The sequence below is a fragment of the Pinus tabuliformis genome, chromosome 2_2 (genome assembly GCF_031772625.1).
Source record: "Pinus tabuliformis cultivar Carrire ecotype Pingquan chromosome 2_2, CPIR1, whole genome shotgun sequence".
NCBI lineage: Eukaryota > Viridiplantae > Streptophyta > Pinopsida > Pinales > Pinaceae > Pinus > Pinus tabuliformis.
In genome coordinates this window covers 279,887,505-279,900,348 of record NC_142300.1, presented here as the reverse complement: position 1 = coordinate 279,900,348, position 12,844 = coordinate 279,887,505, and the positions used below count along the sequence as shown (strand labels likewise).

At 36.6% G+C, this 12,844-nt stretch overlaps 1 pseudogene across 1 annotated transcript; it reads right to left on the bottom strand.

Annotated features, from left to right (window-relative positions):
• Nucleotides 1-221: 221 nt before the first annotated feature.
• On the bottom strand, nucleotides 222-2,999 carry LOC149192398 (non-specific phospholipase C2-like; annotated as a pseudogene). Its single transcript, XR_016254880.1, has 3 exons — nucleotides 1,591-2,999; nucleotides 1,319-1,522; nucleotides 222-673 (listed from the first exon to the last, which is right to left on the bottom strand). The product of XR_016254880.1 is annotated as a non-specific phospholipase C2-like (transcript).
• Between the last annotated feature and the right edge of the window lie 9,845 nt (nucleotides 3,000-12,844).

Genomic DNA, 12,844 nt, shown 5'->3' with positions numbered 1-12,844 from the left:
AGCTTAAGCTTAATAATTATTTGATTATTTTTATTTAAAATCTTATAAAAATAAAATTTAATTAACTTTAATGATTAAAAACATATAATTCACATTAAAAAAATTACACATTCAAATACAAAAAAAATTATAAATTTATAATGAGAAATTTAACATAGAATGTGAATCCATTAAGCATCATTTATAATTTAAATTCCCAAATTGAAATTTGTAATGTTTTATTATTATTAAAAAAGAAAAAACCATTCCTTATATTTTCCAAAAGGAAATTATATGAAATGGATTTTCATAGCCCAAGGGCTTAGCTAGGTACATTATGCTATAGAATGAGAATCTGTAGTACGAGAAGGAATATTTCTTGATTAGGGGTAGTAGGATGGTGCAGTGGTGGATCTGGTGGTGAGGGCCGGTCTCATTTTTACAATCTCGTCGTCAGGAGCTCCAAGCATTTGAGCTAATCGGGCTGCCTCAAAGAAACTCTTGACAGCATCGTCGATGTAATTGTTACCCTCCCTCACATTCATTTTCTTCCCTATCTCTTCTACATAACCGTTGAGAGTATTATCTCCCTTCAATATACCCGCCAATAGCAACAATTCCTTCTGGAATTCGCTCATCTTCTTGTCCTCCTGTGCTCCGGTCTGCCTTAACTTTGGAGGGTTGGGTAGTGTCTCTGCCACGGTATCCAAAACCACAAATTTTGGATTAGTCAAAATAATCAAGTATGAGTAAATAAAAATATGTTAAAGTTAAGTTGTTTTTAACATTAAATAAATAATAATTTTGGAGAATAAAACTTTTGTTAAGTGAGTAGTTCATAAAATAAAATACAATTTTTTTATTCCTTTGTAAGTTTAGTAAGCTTACATTTTTTTATCATGTTTAATTTCTCACAATCATCATTGAGGATAACACAAGATTTAGTTACTTTGACACCATTATTACTAACTATACTTATTATAATTTTCATTTTGTAAATTCTTCAATTTTTTATTTATTTTAATATATTGTTTGGAAAAACAAATTCATTCTAATTCAATTTTCAACTTAATTGTAAAAGACACCGCCGTAAATAACTCCAAGCTTGCGCGAATGTAAACTTCAACCTTTAATAAAAAATAATGATTAAATAAAAAACAAATTTTAAGAAAACAAATAGATGAGAAATAACACATATATACAATATTAAATTTATAACAATTATATGTAAGGGTGTGAAAATGCATAATCATATTTGTTGGGAAAGTTAAATATAGTAATAAAGATAATTAAGCAATTTAATAATAATAAATGGCTAGGATAGGCAGAAGGAGAGTACTTGGGCAATCACTTCTTGGCCCGCTGTGGCGCTGGATGATGCCTTCAAAAGTGCCAGCCCACGCATCTCTCTTGTTCAGGAAACCGGACTTCAGATTGAATAGTTTCTTGACCGTTGCAGGGATGGATGAATGCTCAAACTGAGACGAGGGATACGGTCCGGTGGGCCGTGTATCACTGCAACCACAAATTTTACGAGATAATACTCAAATTAATGGTGAGAATAGAATGGAATTATAGATGCAAAATGGAGAAGGGGAGAAGAGTGGAAACCTATTCCTTTGCGGATCCATGGCGAAATCATGAAAGTGGGCACTCGAACCCCTAACCTGTCGAATTTGAAGAAGAAGGGGGCGGTGACTTTGTTGTCGGGGCTGGGCACGCCAGTCACAGGCGTGGGAACGTGGTCGTAGAATCCACCGTGTTCGTCGTAAGTAACGATGAACAAGGTCTCATTCCACTGAGGGCTGGATCTCAGCGTTTCGTAAACTTCCTTCACCAATTTCTGGCCCTCCGATACATCGTGGGAAGGATGGTCGTCGTCAGCGGGGTAGCCTTTGATGTCGAAGTAGCGCGGTTCCACAACCACGTAATTGGGCAACTTCCCTTTTTCGCATCGCGCTTGAAGTTTCGGGCATAGTGGTGGAAATTTTTGAAATGCCTGACTTTTCTGAGAGATTTGTAGAACAGAGTGGCCGGGATGTTCTTGTAATAAATCCCAAACGATAGACCCGACTCTTCTAAGGAATCAAAGATGGTCTTCTGTGGGTACCCCTCCGCCACCTGCGGGTTCGTATTTTGGACGGATCCGTAAGAAGTCGCGGAATGAACGAAGAGCCTGTTGGGGTGAGTCTCAGACGGGACTGAAGAAAACCAGTGATCGAATAAGGCGAACTCATTTATGAGAGCTTTATATACGGGAACGAGCTCAGGCTTGAAGCCACTCATGACGCTCCGTGACATGTTGCGACCCCCGAAAGAAATCGCCTGGTGGACGAATCCGTTCATAGGGGGAGGATTAGCAGAGGTGTCATTGGAGCCAAAGATCTGCACTCTTACGGCGTCAAACGTGTGACCTGGGTCCGGATCCACGTATTCAGTGTCGGCTTCGAAGAAAAGCCTCGCTGATTTGGGATCGGTGGTGGATATGGGATTCCACTCGTGGCCTGTGACCCCGTTGATTTGTGGATACAGGCTCTTCATCCAACCCAGCATGTGGTCGAAAGATCGATTCTCCATGACAAGGACTACTATGGTCTTTATGGGACCGTTAATGGTACCGTTAATGCGAGTCGCCCCGGCGCAACCTATGTAGACGCACGAAACAATTAAAGCCAATGGCACCCATCTGGCCATGTCCTTGCAGTTCTTGGTCTTCATCTCTTACTGTGGAGCTCAACTGCCTGAACAAAGAGCGGGACTAGTACGGCGACCGAAGCAAAGATGTTTGAGATTTAAGGGACGAAAGGCACTGTGTTAGGCAACAAATGTGGGGTTTGCGGATCCAGTTCATTTAATGCCAATTAGCAACCTCAGGGTTAAGGATAAGACTTAAAGTCCGCGGCAGTCAAATCGTCCAGCTCAGATGTATGATCTTACTTACTAACCTGATGTAATGTCACTAATAATATGGCGATTGAATTTCCGTGGCGTCATATGTTTGATAATAATATAAGGTGCTTGCGTCAATCTTTGTCCGGTGTGATTCGCATATTACGGATTGATATTCCGTGGTGTCCTATCGTCTTGCCAACACATTCCAACTTTGGCTGGTGCGGGATGCACTTTGTAAATTATAACCTAGACTAGATTGTAGTCGCTGTGGTAAAGTAATTTGTAATGTATGCATTTGGTATTAATGTGAGGATAATTCTTAATTTAAATGCTTATAAATTTAATTTAATTTAATTTAATTTATTTATTCATATTGGAGGAGGTTATAATTTTCCCTAAAAGTTGGCGAGGGTGATGTTCACTATTTCGTAGAGATTAGGCTTTAGAATTTATCTGGTTCATCATTTATGAATCATGCATAATTTAATTTATTTATGAGTTATGGAAGAGTATTTTTAATTATTTTAAATAGAAAGGAAGAAAAATATAATATTATGTAATTTCATTTTTTTTATTAAGTTTAATTAATTTAGTTTTTATTAAATATTTTAATTTAGTTGATTTTTTAATTGTGGTTAAATATATTTTATAGTTTAGTATAGAGAAGATGTTGTGGTCATTGTAAATGAGTGTAAACATTTAAATGCTAGTTTAATATGGAAGAGATGTTGTAATATCCTTAAAATAAAACATTATATTAAAAAATAATAATAATAAAACATAATGTTGGCTCAACTAAAAAAAATAATAAATCAATTCAATTCAATTTTTTATATTGTAATTTTATTTTTATTAATTAAATTATAAACACTTAAAAAAAATCATAACATAACTATCACATTAAAATAAATTTAAATGATGATGATTAATGTCCACTGAGACCTGCTCTATCAGTGTTTAAGAAAAGAAATTAGTTGATACTTTTTAAAATATTATTTCTATAATCAAATAGAAGAGAAAGGAGTGTTCCAAGATCACTATAGTTATCCTCACTGCACAAGTCAAGAAAGTTGGAAGTCTGGCAGATGTTTTGGCAATGAGAACAAATGTGAGTGAGGCCTAGACAATCCAACAGAAAATGCTTTTCATCTTCAATTCTCTTAGTGTCACACAACTGACAAATTCTTTCTTCCCAGGGTGTTTTGGGGATAGACCAATGCCCAATTTCACTTCGAAGCTCGTGGGAGTTAGTTCTTATCTTCGCAATGTTCATTTTCTTCTTAGCACTAGTTAAGACAAAGAGATAATTCTGGTTAGCAAGAGTGGGGTTGATCACCTCCTTATAGTACCTTAGCTTCATTTTCCCCTCAAGCTCCTTAGCATCCCACAATTTGTCCTTAAATTTGGAAGTGATAGTATTTTTAATATTATCTCTATTCTCCAAGATGATCTCCTCCTTTACCCCCCAATAGTTGAACCATGCCTAGGCATCCTTTTGCCAAACTCGCTTAAGCCGGAGGTGGGGGTTTTGGCTAGAGATAGAAGAAATTTTGGGGAAGCTCATGGTTTCCATGTTGTAAAGCCTCTTCTTATACATTAGATAACAAAACATAATTATGCTTTCAATGGGGGAAATGCTAGCTTCAGTCAATAGGATAGGATAGAGATTATTAATTTTTATCTTGAGGTTGTACGTTATAAGTTGATTTTGGATCATCTCGATCTTCCTCCACGATTCTCTAGATATACTGCAACCCCAAACTTCACATCCGTATAAAATCACAAGGGTGACAAGAGTCTCAAAGAGAAACACTTTTTTACTCCAAACCCAAGGATCAGTTGTCTTACAATTGTTTTCGAGATCGTGATAATATTTATAGCGACCAATGATTCTTTTCTCAATGTTATCATTCCAATTAAGTAGATGATTGATGTCAATACCTAAGTATTTGTATGAAGAAACTTTTTCCAAGCAATTTTTATCGCAGGTGAAACTCCCATGGTTAATCTTCTTAGACTTAATTATCATGACTTTAGTCTTGTCCGTATTAATAGGCATACCCATCTTAGAGTAGTAATCATGAAGGATATTAAGCTATTTGTTGAGATCCTCATGGCTTCTCACCAAAAAAACAAAGTCGTCAACATAAAGGAGAAGAGTAATGACCATACTAGCGAGCTTGGTGCCAGGCATCCTGCAGCTTCCAGACAAGCTCAAGCTTATCAAAGAAAATGCCAAAAAGTGTAGGGGATAAAGGACACACTTGGTTAACATTGATATTGTTGAAACTATGGTAAGAAAAGGCTTCATTTGACTAGTGCCTTAGTTAAATGGAGATAATTCGATTTTTCACATCAGCCGGATGACTTAGATTATAGTTAACTAGAGTGACATGGCCTTGTTTACTAGTTAAGTCAGTAAATTCGAGATTGTAGGCTAGAAGTAGATTTGTGCATGAGTTGATTGCTAAGATCTAACAATCTAGTTGAGTTATTGTTAGTTGAACTAAGTTAACTGAGCTCTAGTCATTAATTAAGTCAGTTGAAGGTCAATGGAGTAGTTATGACTGTTGTAACTCACTGATCTCTTAGTTAACTAGTCAATCAACCAAAAATAGCTCAAACATGCATGGAATTCAAATTTCCTAGTTGGAGTGGAGGAAAAGACACATCGTAATTATAATTGTATATTGTTGAGTGTATTGTGCTTTTATACTAAGTAGGTGATAAATTCCTATTGGAATTGTGCAAGGAAATAGTAAATTTCCCTATTTTTTTTCGGAGCTTAATTCCTCCAGGATTGTGCAAGGAAATAGTAGTTTGGTCGAGGCTTGAATTTGATAAGTGTTGGCCACAGCAGGTTAGGAAGTAGGAGAACATTTTGATAGCACAGGGTGCGCTTTAGAGTTGAAGTAAGACATTGTAATTGTTTCTCTTTCTCATATGAAGTAATGCAAAGCAACAGAGGAGATTTTCCTACTTGGGTTCCCTTGTAAAATCATTGTGTTCTCTGTGTTTTTATGGTTACATGTGATGAGCCTCGGTATTGCAACAAGAATACTGCAACTCCCAAGGCTACCAAATTTAATTATCAACCTGGGGTTCGTACAAACTTAAGAGGTATTGACACTATATGTGCGACATACAATGTGTCCTTCCTTTGTTGTCATGATGTAATAGAGTGCATGTTTTGAAGCCAAATCCTAAACTAATTGCATAAATGAAATGTTCGAAATGGATTCTTAACCTATTGCAAGAAACAAAGTACAAGGAAAGAAACCTATTCTAATTGCATAAAGATCATGAACTAAATGTAAAAGAAACCTAGCTTAACCCTATTTATCACATGTGATGATTTAAACTAACTGAGCATGAAATCTGATCTAGAGAGTACTCACTGCTATGTGCATGTGTAAATATAAAAGAATTCATTTTTTAAATCTTTTTTTCTTTATGAATGCAAATGCTAATCTTTCTTTGATCTTTGGCAAGGGAGACAAGTGTGGAGCAAGAGGGTTAAAATGGTCTTGATGGCATGGAGGTTAGGTAGAGGCCTAGTCCTAGCTTCAATGATGATTTTTCTTAATACGGGCTGAAAACAGGCTTTCCTATAGGATGCTACAGCGATTTCCTACAGGATGCTACAGTGATTTCCTACAGGATCCCCTGATTTACTATAGGATGTTACAAATTTACTATATGAAATTATAATTCATCGAATGAACAAGCAAATCAAATCCAAATTGGATAGGACAAAATTTTGTTATTGACTAGGATGTCTTAGGTCCCCATTCCAAGTTGAATCACTCAAAAAGACCTCTGTTAATCCATACTAAAAAATACAAAAACATTACTAGTTGAAAATCTAGAAATTCGAGAAGCAGTGAGCTAGTAAATATAAAAAATGCATAACCTAATTGTAGTGGGGTAATTTTTGTTATGAACTATAATGTTGTTGTGATCTAATGCAAGTGGAACCAACTCAATTGAAGCTCGTTAGCATGTTCTAAAAAATAACATGAATTTATTGTTCTTTGCCATAAAGGAGTTCTAGAAATCTAGATTTAGGAATAAGAAGACTAATCCTAGCAGCTCAATGATTACTATGAACTTCCAAAGATTTTCCAAGGATGAAATAATGCTTGTGATCTTGCAAAAGAACTTACATTAACTATTTAACTCAATCCTACAACAAGAAATCATTAATACTAAATGCAAAAGTAGAAAGAAATAAAAACAAGAGATGCATGTGAATAAGAAGTGAAAAGAAGGAAAGAAAATGATACAAAAGGGCTCTGAGACTCCTGGGATAGCTAAGCCCAAGGAAACTCAGAGACCTATGGAGGAGAATAAGATTTAGAAGCTGAATATGACACCAATCTTCATTATTTTCATCAACACAATTACATCCCAGTAATAAAATACAATGGAGCTGCAAAAATACAAGTTATCTTAACAATAACACTAATGAAAATCTATCCCTAGAGGAAAATTAGACTTGGTACTTATACAAAATGATTAGGAATCATTCCCCATGAATAGAGGAAGCTTTCCCCACCAAAATCTCTTGATTAGTGGATCTGGTCCCCAATACTAAAAATCTACATTAAATGGTAGGGAACACATTCCTAGATTTTCTCAATCATTGGAGTTTCATAATCTGTGCCATAATTCCATAATATCTTGTTGATTTATTATTTATTATTGATCCTTATGTAGTAGGGAACAAATCCCTAAATTATCTCCTCCAAATCTTCATAATCTGCCTAATATTCTCATAATATTCCACAAAAATAAATAATATTAGGCACAAATATCCAATTATTCATAAACCTTTCTAATGAATATATTAAAGTTAAAAATACATTATCTAATGCAAAAGGAGAGGTTTAATGTGCTGAAGGACAATCATAGGCCTTAAATTAATGTTTAATTTAGAGGTATGGGCCTTAATTTATGTCTAATTTAGAGGCTTATCAACATGTTATTGCATGTGTTTCTATCGTGTGTTTTCCTTTCCGCATAATAGTAGAGGAAATTTATGTCTCTTGATTTCAGTTTGATTTCATTAGCAGTAGAAAATTTCTTTCCATTTCTACATGGTATCAGAGTTATGGATGACTACATAGAAACCTTGTTCTAGATATTCTCTCAAGTAAATTTCGTTTTGCAGAGTTTTTGTAGTAGATTCTCTTCAATGCAGGAAAAATTTCCTTCAACCAATTGAGGTTGGAATATGCATTGGAGGGCACCTCAAATTTTTGTGCTTGGAAAGACAGGATGGAAGTTGTCCTGGCTGATAATGGATTATGGGAATATACACAAACTAATAATCCAAAACCAACATTATCAGATGCACTTTTGAAAATAACAACAAGAAATGTTAAAAATAGAATCCATAAATTCCAATTTAATTTGTCCTTAAATTAAATTGTGAAATAAAATCGAATTCTTTTCTAATAGCAACTTGTAAATAGTTAATTAAGTTTAATTAACTTAATTAGCTTAAGAATTTGAGTTGGAAGTCTTTCTGTAGTCATGTATATGTTCTCGCTAAATTTTAGGGGTCCAGTATGAGTTTAAATTGAGTTGTAAGTAGATAACTCAGTTTACTGAGATATGTTCAGTTAAATTAGTTCTAACTATTTATGGAACTAATATAGGACTAACAATCAGTTGGTGCACTGGTGCGTCCACAAGTGTTACTCCATTTAACTGAAGATTACCTCATGAGAAACTCGTGCATGTTAGTTCAGAGGAAGACCTAGTTGAGACTAGAGTGCAGGGACAGTGTACTATTAATTGTATGATTTACTGAGTTGTAAATATCACGCATGCAATTAGAGAAGGACCTATTTTTTGATTGCATAGTTTTGGAAGCATGAATTCCCTTTATATACATGCTATTCATCCTAGGAATTTCACAAGGAAATAGGGGCTTTGCAGGGAGTGGAAATTGGCTAATAACGAGCTTGTGAGGTAAAGAGTTAAGAATACTCGTGCGAAATTGTTCTTGTGTGAACAAGATTTGTATCTTCACTCACATTTTTTATTGAATGCAATACAGATAGGAGGGGTTTTGAGCAATGGCTTTCCCCAAGAAAACATATTGTGTTATGTGCCATTGATTTGTCTTCTTCTTGTTCATATTGTTTTCATCGATCTATTGGCTTCCGCTGGTTGAAATTAGAAGTAGATTCTTGTCCTGTGCTTTAGTACATTGCATGAGCTTGTGAATCTACATGAAATTCTACATGGTATCAGAGCTGAATTCAATATACTAGAGGAGATTTAAAAGTTTTGAGTTCAGAGTTATAGGTGAATTTCTAATTTGTAATACATACTTTAGGATCGACAGATGGTGTTCTACAGTTTGCAGCTCAAGTATGCCTTGGATGGCAGCTCAAATTGCATAGCCTGGAAGGACAAGGTGAAGGTTGTGTTGGAGGATAATGAATTGAAGGAATTCATTAATCAAGGCATTCCTAAGCCACCAACATCAAATGCAAAAGATCCAACTGAATGGAAGAAGTGTGTGGCAAGGGAGAGGTTGATAATCCTTGAGGGAGTTCGAGACCACATTGTCTCGAGTCTTCATGGGAAGGAGACTCAGTATGCTATGTGGAGCCTTCATGGGAATGAGACTCCGTATGCTATGTGGAAAGCATTGACATACCTTTTCCAGAACAACAGTGACCATAGGAAGTTGGCACTGAAAGATAAACTTTGAAAAATCAAGATGGAGGCGGGCGACTCAATTCCAAATTACTTGACCAAGTTCACTCATTGTCAAGATGAGCTTGGAAGGGTTGGAATCATTATTTTGAAGGATGATATGGTGAGCCTAGCTCTTCTTGGACTTCCCAAGGGTTGGCATAGTTATCAAGTCTCTGTCAATGGGAGAGAGATGATGCCAGATTGGGAATGACTGTGGTTAGATTTGGTACAAGAGGAGTTTCGACAGAACACTAGAGATGGGACCTCTTCCAAGGAAGTGGAAGAGGAATTTGCCTTATCAGGTAAGGAAAAGAAGGCCAAGGGAAATAAGTCCCAAGGCGAGGCAGGAAGCAAGAATATGGACTTATCGAAAGTCAAGTGTTTTCATTGTCACGAGCATGGGCACTATGCCACGAATTTCCCATATAAGAAAGAAAGAATGAAGGAGCCTGCAGTAGCTATAGTAGGTGAAGCTCTAGCTTCACAATTTGAACTTAATTTCACTCGCATTGCATGCATGGCCAACACTGTAATGGGAGGCGTGTGGTATCTTGAAAGTGGCGCCTCATTCCATATGATGGGGAACAAAGACCTCTTTAGTGATTTTGAGGAGAAAGGCCTCAAGCAGAGCATAGAGTTTGGATATGACGGGATGTATAATGCTATCGGGTTAGGTACGACAACCTTTTAGAGGGAGTCTGGCTCCCCTCTCAGACTCACAGGTTTGATGTATGTTCCAGGACTAAATAAGAATCTTGTTTCAGTCACGGTATTGGAAGACCGTGGCTATGATGTGGTCTTTAGTAAGGGAAATATTTTCCTTAAACACATCACCACGGGACAGGTGAAACAAATTGGTGCACGAGTCAAGAACATGTATGCTCTTGAGGTACAAGATGCATGCAAGGCCTTGAGGAGCAAGGAAAAGGCTAGAGACTTGGTGGTTGAGAGGGAGAGTAAATCACCTTTTAAAATACAGCCCCAAGAGCATCCTCAGAATCAGTCTCAGACAATTGTGGAGATAGCCACAATTGGAGAAGTAGAGAGGAGACCGAGTGGAGGCATCCACTCATGCAGAGACCTCTAGTAGGGGGAGATTTCGAGCCAGGTGGGTAGAGGGAGCACATGCAGCCATACCCCCAGGTGTGAGATGGGGCGATGTGAAGTGATAGTCCCAAGAGGGTTGAAATTGGGTAGGGTCCATTGAGGTGTTTTATCTCATGGATTGTACCTTGTTACATGAACCCAAAGTAAATAATAGGAGGAGGAATCAGTGGTGATTGATGCAATCAAAGATTAGAGTGATAGAGGCTAGAGCAGTCAGATACTGAAGAGCACAGAGAAGGGTTGAAAATAGTGTAGAAAGGCAGAGTCAATAAAATCACATAGTTTTCAGTAGATAGAGGCAATAGTAGTCAAAGACTTTGATGAAAGATGCATCATACTGATTCAGGTTGGATGTTTTTTTTGTTTCTGGAGTTGATGTAGAAACAACACTAGAGAGAAGTGTTGCATGCAGAACATTCCAAAGGTTTAGGATCAGGATCGAGTTGAATTCCTTTCTTGTTGAGAGGGAGTGTTGAAAATAGCAACAAGAAATGTTAAAAATAGAATCTAGAAATTCCAATTTAATTTGTCCTTAAATTAAATTGTGAATTAAAATCGAATTCTATTCTCATAGCAACTTGTAAATAGTTAATTAAGTTTAATTGACTTAATTAGCTTAGAGATTTCGAGTTGAAAGTCTTTCTATAGTCATGTATATGTTCTCCCTAAATTTTAGGGATCTAATTGAGTTTAAATTGAACTGTAATTAGATAACTCTGTTTATTGAGTTATGGTGAGTTAAATTAGTTTGAGTTGTTTGTGGAACTAATAGAGGACTAAAAGTTAGTTGGTGCACTGGTGCATCCACAAGTGTTACTCCAGTTAATTGAAGATTCCCTTAGGAGAAACTCATGCATTTCAGTTCAGAGAAAGACCCAATTGAGACTAGAGTGCAGGAACAATGTACTATCAGTTGTATGATTTACTGAGTTGTAAATATCATGCATGCAATCAGAGAAGGACCTATGTTTGGATTGTGCAGTTTAAAGCATGGATTCCCTTTAAATACATATTATTCATGCTAGGAATTGCGAAGGAAATAGGGGCTTGGCAGGCAGTGGAAATTGGCTAAGTGTTGGCTAGTAGCAAGCTTGTGAGGTAAATAGTTGAGCCTACTTGTGCGGAATTGTTCTTGTGTGAACAAGCTTTGTATCTTCACTCATATTTCATATATAGTGCAATACAGAGAAGAGGGGTTTTTGAGCAGTGGCTTTCCCCAAGAAAACTTATTGTGTTATGTGCCATTGATTTGTATTCTTCTTGTTCATATTGTTTTCATTGATCTATTGGCTTCCGCTGGTTGAAAGTAGAAGTAGATTCTTGTCCTGTGCTTTAGCACATTGCATGAGCTTGTGAATCTATAGGAAATTCTACATGCACAAGCACTTTCTCAATGGAAGAAAGACACAGCAAGAGCCAAGAGGATTATTCTAGAGGGTATTAGAGATAATGTGGTTTCAAAATTGCATAGAAAGGAGACTCCTTTTGGAATGTGGAAAACTCTCACAGATCTATTCCAGAGTAGAAATGATGCTAGGAAATTGGCATTGAGAGATAAACTCGAGAGCATTTCAATGCAAAAAAATGAAACCATTACACAATACCTCTCCAGATTCGCTCATGTTTGATACAAACTTGGAGGAGTAGGAGAAAATGTGTCATCATCTAAACTTGTGAGATTAACACTACTTGGCCTTCCAAAATCCTGGCACAACTCTCAAGATTTAGTTAATGGAATAGAAAAGCTACCATAATGGGAGAGACTTTGGTATGATTTGGTGCTAGAGGAGATTAGAAGAAACACTAGAGATGGTGTCACATCCGTTGCAGATGAGGAAGAAGATTGTACTATAGTTGGAAAAGGAAAGAAGGCCAAAGGCATGAAGGCCCAAGGCAAGGCATAATCCATCCAAAACAATGGAAAGAAGAAGGACCTTAGTAAAATAAAATGTTTTCACTTCCATGAATATGGAAGCTATGCAACCAAGTGTCTGCATATGAAATCCAACAAGGAGCTTGCAGTAGGAGCAGGAGGAGATGCTTTGGCATCTCAATTAGAGTTAGATTTCACCCTCTTTTCTTGCATGGAAAGCATAGTAAGATGGAGTGAGTGGTACCTAGATTTTGGTGCCTCATATCATATGAAATG